Raw genomic sequence first — 8,502 nt, forward strand, 5'->3', positions numbered from 1 at the left:
AGTGCCTTAGAGTACTTCTCAGCTTCAGCCACATGTCATTTTTTAAGGAGAAGGAAAGGGGACTCATGGGCAGAACAAAGGGCCCAGAGAGTCAAGAGCCATGGAAAGCAATCCCTAGGAGAAGGACTGAGCCCTAAGGAACCTGCAGCATTCCCTAGCGGAATCTCAGAACAGCCCTGAGCAAGTAACTGCTGGGTACTCTCACATTTCCTATTTTTGAATGGGAGGGTTTCATTTCTGTATGTTGATTGTGTAAGGAATAGAGAATTTGTCTCTGGTTCTTGTTTGGTCACCAACTTCTCTTCATAGTCTTCAGGAGGAGTGAGATGGACCTAGAGATTATTGTACTAAGTGAAGTAAGTCAGACAGAGAAAGACAACTATCATATGGTATCACTTATACGTGGAATCTTTCAAAAATGATACAAACAAACTTAACAGAAATCGAATCACAGATATAGAAAACAAATTTATGGTTACCAAAGGGGAAACAGGGGAGATGGACAAATTAGGAGTTTGAGATGAACAGATATACACTACTATACATAGAATAGATAAACAACAAGGCCCTATTGCATAACACAGAGAAATATATTCAATGTCTCATGCTGCTAAGTCACTTCAGTCATGTCCGACTCTGTGCGACCCCATAGATGGCAGCCTACCAGGCTCCCCCGTCCCTGGGATTCTCCAGGCAAGAACACTGGAGTGGGTTGCCATTTCCTTCTCCAATGCAGGAAAGTGAAAAGTGAAAGTGAAGTTGCTCAGTCGTGTCTGACTCTTAGCGACCCCATGGACTGCAGCCCACCAGGCTCCTCCGTCCATGGGATTTTCCAGGCAAGAGTACCAGAGTGGGGTGCCATTGCCTTCTCCGGAAATGTCTCATAATAACCTGTAATGCAAAGGAATCTGAAAATGAATCAGTTCAGTTCAATTCAGTCGCTCAGTCGTGTCCGACTCTTTGCGACGCCATAAATCACAGCATGCCAGGCTTCCCTGTCGATCACCAACTCCTGGAGTTCACTCAGACTCACATCCATCGAGTCAGTGATACCATCCAGCCATCTCATCCTCTGTCATCCCCTTTTCCTCCTGCCCCCAATCCTGCCCAGCATCAGAGTCTTTTCCAATGAGTCAAATCTCCGCATGAGGTGGCCAAAGTACTGGAGTTTCAGCTTTAGCATCAGTCCTTCCAAAGAAATCCCAGGGCTGATCTCCTTCAGAATGGACTGGTTGGATCTCCTTGCAGTCCAAGGGACTCTCAAGAGTCTTCTCCAACACCACAGTTCAAAACCATCAATTCTTCGGCGCTCAGCCTTCTTCACAGTCCAACTCTCACATCCATACATGACCACTGGAAAAACCATAGCCTTGACTAGACGGACCTTTGTTGGCAAAGTAATGTCTCTGCTTTTGAATATGCTATCTAGGTTGGTCATAACTTTCCTTCCAAGGAGTAAGCGCCTTTTAATTTCATGGCTGCAGTCACCATCTGCAGTGATTTGGGAGCCCAGAAAAATAAAGTCTGACACTGTTTCCACTGTTTCCTCACCTATTTGCCATGAAGTGATGGGACCAGATGCCATGATCTTCATTTTCTGAACATTGAGCTTTAAGCCAACTTTTTCACTCTCCTCTTTCACTTTCATCAAGAGGCTCTTTAGTTCCTCTTCACTTTCTGCCATAAGGGTGGTGTCATCTGCATATCTGAGGTTATTGATATTTCTCCCAGCAATCTTGATTCCAGCTTGTGTTTCTTCCAGCCCAGCGTTTCTCATGATGTACCCTGCATAGAAGTTAAATAAGCAGGGTGACAATATACAGCCTTGACATACTCCTTTTCCTATTTGGAACCAGTCTGTTGTTCCATGTCCAGTTCTAACTGTTGCTTCCTGACCTGCATATAGGTTTCTCAAGAGGCAGGTCAGGTGGTCTGGTATTACCATCTCTTTCAGAATTTTCCACAGTTTGTTGCTATCCACACAGTCAAAGGCTTTGGCATAGTCAATAAAGCAGAAAGAGATGTTTTTCTGGAACTCTCTTCCTTTCTCCATGATCCAGTGGATGTTGGCCATTTGATCTCTGGTTCCTCTGCCTTTTCTAAAAACAGCTTGAACATCAGGAAGGTCACAGTTCACATATTGCTGAAGCCTGGCTTGGAGAATTTTGAGCATTACTTTACTAGCGTGTGAGATGAGTGCAATTGTGCAGTACTTTGAGCATTCTTTGCATTGCCTTTCTTTGGGATTGGAATGAAAACTGACCTTTTCCAGTCCTGTGGCCACTGCTGAGTGTTCCAAATTTGTTGGCATATTGAGTGCAGCACTTTCACAGCATCATCTTCCAGGATTTTAAATAGCTCAACTGGAATTCCATCACCTCCACTAGCTTTGTTCATAGTGATGCTTTCTAAGGCCCACTTGACTTCAAATTTCAGGATGTCTGGCTCTAGGTGAATAATCACACCATCGTGATTATCTTGGTCATGAAGATCTTTTTTGTACAGTTCTTCTGTGTATTCTTGCCATCTCTTCTTAATATCTTCTGCTTCTGTTAGATCCATACCATTTCTGTCCTTTATTGAGCCCATCTTTGCATGAAATGTTCCCTTGGTATCTCTAATTTTCTTGAAGAGATCTCCAGTCTTTCCCATTCTGTTGTTTTCCTCTATTTCTTTGCATTGATCGCTGAAGAAGGCTTTCTTATCTCTTCTTGCTATTCTTTGGAACTCTGCATTCAGATGCTTATGTCTTTCCTTTTCTCCTTTGCTTTTGCTTCTCTTCTTTTCACAGCTATTTGTAAGGCCTCCCCAGACAGCCATTTTGCTTTTTTGCATTTCTTTTCCATGGGGATGGTCTTGATCCCTGTCTTCTGTACAATGTCATGAACCTCTGTCCATAGTTCATCAGGCACTCTATCTATCAGATCTAGGCCCTTAAATCTATTTCTCACTTCTACTGTATAATCATAAGGGATTTGATTTAGGTCATACCTGAATGGTCTAGTGGTTTTCCCTACTTTCTTCAATTTAAGTCTGAATTTGGCAATAAGGAGTTTATGATCTGAGCCACAGTCAGCTCCTGGTCTTGTTTTTGTTGACTGTATAGAGCTTCTCCATCTTTGGCTGCAAAGAATATAATCAATTTGATTTCAGTGTTGGCCATCTGGTGATGTCCATGTATAGAGTCTTCTCTTGTGTTGTTAGAAGAGGGTGTTTGCTATGACCAGTGCATTTTCTTGGCAAAACTCTGTTAGCCTTTGCCCTGCTTCATTCCGTATTCCAAGGCCAAATTTGCCTGTTACCCCAGGTGTTTCTTGACTTCTTACTTTTGCATTCCAGTCCCCTAAAATGAAAAGGACATCTTTTTTGGGTGTTAGTTCTAAAAGGTCTTGTAGGTCTCCATAGAACCGTTTAACTTCAGCTTCTTCAGCGTTACTGGTTGGGGCATAGACTTGGATTACTGTGATATTGAATGGTTTGCCTTGGAAACAAACAGAGATCATTCTGTTGTTTTTGAGATTGTATCCAAGTACTGCATTTCGGACTCTTTGGTTGACCATGATGGCTACTCCATTTCTTCTAAGGGATTCCTGCCCACAGTAGTAGATACAATGGTCATCTGAGTTAAATTCACCCATTCCAGTCCCTTAGTTCACTGATTCCTAGAATGTTGACATTTACTCTTGCCATCTCCTGTTTTACCACTTCCAATTTGCCTTGATTCATGGACCTGACATTCCAGGTTCCTATGCAATATTGCTCTTTACAGCATTGGACCTTGCTTCTATCACCAGTCACATCCACAGCTGGATATTGTTTTTGCTTTGGCTCCATCCCTTCATTCTTTCTGGAGTTATTTCTCCACTGATCTCCAGTAGCATATTGGGCACCTACTGACCTGGGGAGTTCCTCTTTCAGTATCCTATCATTTTGTCTTTTCATACTGTTCATGGGGTTCTCAAGGCAAGAATACTGAAGTGGTTTGCCATTCCCTTCTCCAGTGGACCACATTCTGTCAGCCCTCTCCACCATGACCCGCCCGTCTTGGGTGGCCCCACGGGCATGGCTTCTGAAAATGAATATATATTTATATATATTTTATACAGTTCATAGGGTTTTTGAGGCAAGAATACTGAAATGGTTTACCATTCCCTTCTGCAGTGGAGCACATTTATAAAAATTGGGAAAGGAGTACATCAAGGTTATATATTGTCACCCTATTTATTTAACTTATATGCAGAGTACATCTTGAGAAATGCTGGGGTGGATGACTAACAAGCTGTAATCAAGATTGCCAGGAGAAATAACAACAATATCAGATAGGCAAATGATACCACTTTAAAGGTAGAAAGTTAAGAGGAACTAAAGAGCCTCTTGATAAAGGTAAAATAAGAGAGTGAAAAAGCTGGCTTAAAACTCAGCATTCAAACAATGAAGATTATGGCTCCTGGTCCCATCACTTCATGGCAAACAGTGATGGGGAAAAGGAGGGAACAGGGAGAGATGTTCTTTTCCTGGGTTCCAAAATCACTATAGATGGTGACTGCTGCCACAAAATTAAAAGATACTTGCTCCTTGGAAGAATAACTATGATAAACCTAGACAGCATATTAAAAAGCAGAGACATCACTCTGCTGACAACATTCCATATAGTCAAAGCTATGGTGTTTCCATTAGTCATGTGCAGATATGATTTATTTGAAACTCAAAGTTAACTGAGCATCTCATATTTTATCTGCCAACCCTAGAATTCCCCACCTTTAACTCTGAGTTGCTCTGTGATTGTGACAGATATGATGCTATGTGACTTCCAAGGCTAGGTCATAAAAGAAGGCACAGATGCCTAGTTCCTCTCCTGGGTCATTTGCACTTAGAATATAGCCACTATGCTCTGAGCAAATCCAAGCAGCCTGTGGAGGGGCCCACATGGAGAGGAACAGGACCTGCTGGCCAATAGCACTGGCTAAGCTCCCAGACAACAGCTGGTACCAACTTGCTAGTCATGCAGTTGTGTGAGAGCTACCTTAAAAGTGGATCTTTACTCCAGCCCACAGTTGAGCCATCCCAGTTGTGCCACTGGGATTCAGGATTGTATGCTATGTAATATTAAGATAACTAGAAAACTAGGGGGGAAATAGAAAGAGATTGAGATTTTAAGGAACTGACTCATATGATTTTTGAAGCTTGTAAAGTTCAAACTCTGCAGGGTAGGCCAGCAGGCTGGAGACCCAGAGAAAAGCTGCTTGGGCAAACTTCTATCAAAGTTCCTTCTTGTTTGGAAGAGGTCAGTCTTATTAAGACTTTCAACTAACTGGATGGGGCCCACCTATGTTATGGAAGGTAATTTGCTTTACTCAAAGTCAAACATGAATCTCATCCAAAAAACACCTTCACAAAAATATCCACAATATTGTTTGACCAAATATGTTGGCACCATGACTCAGTCAAGTTGACATAAAATTAGCATCACACACATCAAAGACTCATAGCTCAGGATTCCAGCGCTTTTCTTCTGGGCCCTAGAGAGGCCTTGACACTCTATTGTGTACAGCTTCATTGGAAATAACAGAAATGCACACTCTTTGCTGCCAAAATTCACCACTGATTGGCACTGATCCTAAGTACCTAGATGGCAACTCTGGGGGTGTAACATTCATTTGGTGACAAAACAGATTTGAAAAATCCCTTCAGTGCATAGAGAAACTAACCTGAGCTGCAGGATTCTTTATCAGAATCCCATGAAGTATGAGATAAAGACAAGTATAGCCTTAATGATAGATATACATGCTCTAAGGCTTTGACACTAATGACCAAGTACCCAGAGATGAAAATGCTTGTGAGGGTTAATTAGTACTTCACTGCCCTTGGTACTTTCACTTACCCCTGATGAATAGAAAACAGGGAGATGAGAACATGCAGTGCTGCTCCAGACATGTTTCTGGGACCTACCCAAAAAGGCATGGGTGTGACAAAAGCTTCTCTTCCCACCTTGCAAAAATCCTATGGTGGATGGTGGGATGTCTTGCTGTGCACAGCACAGCTGTGCACAGCTCTCTCTTATCTCTCCACCTCTAAGTCACATGCTGACCCCATCCCTCTACTTGTTTAGTCAAGTCAATTTCTCCTCCTTGAAGGAAAAGGAGGAATACTCTTTATACCACACACCAGAATATTTCCAGAAATTTGGGTAGAGAGCGATTAATATGTTATATCTTGCAATATGTCTGCTTTTACTAGGTAAGACTCTACTTCCTATTTAGATTATCACTACAGAGTCAAGTTCCAGATCCTTGGACCCTTACTTTCCAACTATTTTATGTCTATGATACCCATAGCTCACATCTCGAAGAGAGTATCTATTAGGCCCAATGTCTTCTCTAACTGGATACTCACCCATTATCCCGAATTCCTATGATGCTTGTACATGATCTTACTTCTTTGATCAAAAGAACAATCCGTCTAAGTTGGGCCACCTCCTTGAAGTTTGAATAAACCATTTAACCCCTTAACATCTTTGAGCTTCAGCTTCTTCTGTAAGAGTAACACTTGTAACATGGCAATTACTATGTCTGCCTTACAGACTGTTGTGACTATCAAATGAGACAAATTAGGGGGAAATGTTTCAAATTTTAAAAAGCAAAGAAAAATCATAAAATATAAACTATTATATTGTCAGATGCTTTATCCTGAAAAAATTCAGAAAACAGAAATTCTATTTGCCCTCCATTTCAATGGTATCAACCATCCCAAGTTTCAAAATTTTGAAGTCATTTTCAATATCATACTTTTTCATTTTCTATTCTGAAAGTCATTAAACATTTGAAAAATCCCCTATATTCCATCTAGGAGGTTCTCAAAGCTATCTTTAATTCTCCCCCACCTACCTCAGTTAGCCACCTCCAAATCTAATCCTCATGACACGTAACTGCCATATTAGTCTTCTTAAACCATCTCTATTTAGAATTCCATTCCCCTACTCAAGAATTACGAGACCTGTAGGATAAAGGCCTTCACTTATCTTATCTTTCACTGCTCTGCTTTATAATTTGTAAATCAGTAAAATTTCCTCATGTCTTAGTCATTTGACTGCTCATAATCTCCAGCACTTTGCTTATACTATTATTCTATACTGGATGATCCTTGCTTTATCCCATTCTTATAAAAAAAAAAGTTTAATGTGGTTTATAGTGCTCAGCTCAGCCACAAATCATTAGAAGAAGGAAATGTTTATTTTTGTCTGCTCTCATAATACACTAGTTCCATCAGCATTGCTAATATCTAACCTCTTTGTACATATGAATCCAAGCAAGATGCTTGATCAGGTTTATAAGTACATCTTGTCCTACAAGACTAAGCCAACTAGGGTAAAGATACTTTATTGAACAAAAATGTTCCATGATTAAGAAAAATTAGTACTTGAAGCAATCAACCACATTCCTCTCTGTTTACATCTAAAGTTATGAGCACTTAGAGCAATGGAAAAGATTTTGTGTTCTAGAACAGAAAGCAATGTTTTAAAACTAGCATAAAGTAAACAAGAAGGAAAAAATCTCAGAAGATCATCTCAAGAAGTCTGCATCTTCTTTGGAAGTAATCCTCTTAAAGTATAATGTTGAGAAGTTAAAATGACTCATGCAAATACAAAATGAATGTAAGTCAAAGATCTTATTCATTATTTTATTTTACTCATTACTAATTAGTAAGGGAAACATTAAGATATTAAGATCAGCTAAAGGAGAATTTGAATATATATATATATGTTCATATATATGTATAATTATATATGGAGTTTATATTTTTGAAATATCTTTGGAATGCTGAAATCGATTAGCTACTAGATGTAAAACTGATTAATATTCTTAAGCTTGATAAAATGTTAATGTTTACGCTTTTCTATTTCAAAACAGAAATCAATTTTATCTCTACCAAACACATTTACATTATATAGATAACAATCATATTACTATAATCAATTTTTTATAAATTACCTTCTACCCCTATAGAAGGCCCACAGAAAACCAGTGAAAGAAGCTCTGCTGCTGCTAAGTCGCTTCAGTCATGTCTGACTCTGTGCGACCCCATAGACGGCAGCCCCCCAGGCTCCCCGAAGCACACCTGTTTACAATTAGACAAGCCTCAAATGCACACCAGACAACATCCAGCACTACACTGAAAGGACATCCATCCATCTCTTTTGCCCATTTCCATGTCTGGGAAGTTTTCTGATGACCCCCATGTAGGCAACACTCCACAGACAAGTGTAATGGGGGAAGGAGAGCAGAGGTGGTCTCTGGTTGGATAGGCCAAGGCCACAGAATGGAAAAAGAGAAGGGGCAAATTAAAGCTTATGCCTCACTACAGTGCTTTGGGTGGACCGAGGTGACAGATTGGTTGTCAATCCTCTACCTCTTGGACCTTTCTTAATGTCACCAAGACGTTGCAAACAATCTAGACTCCCTTTTGTAACTTTCTAAAAACTTCCCAGCTCATCCAGACAGTAGA

The sequence above is a fragment of the Bos indicus x Bos taurus genome, chromosome 11, assembly GCF_003369695.1.
Source record: "Bos indicus x Bos taurus breed Angus x Brahman F1 hybrid chromosome 11, Bos_hybrid_MaternalHap_v2.0, whole genome shotgun sequence".
In the NCBI taxonomy this organism is placed as follows: Eukaryota; Metazoa; Chordata; class Mammalia; order Artiodactyla; family Bovidae; genus Bos; species Bos indicus x Bos taurus.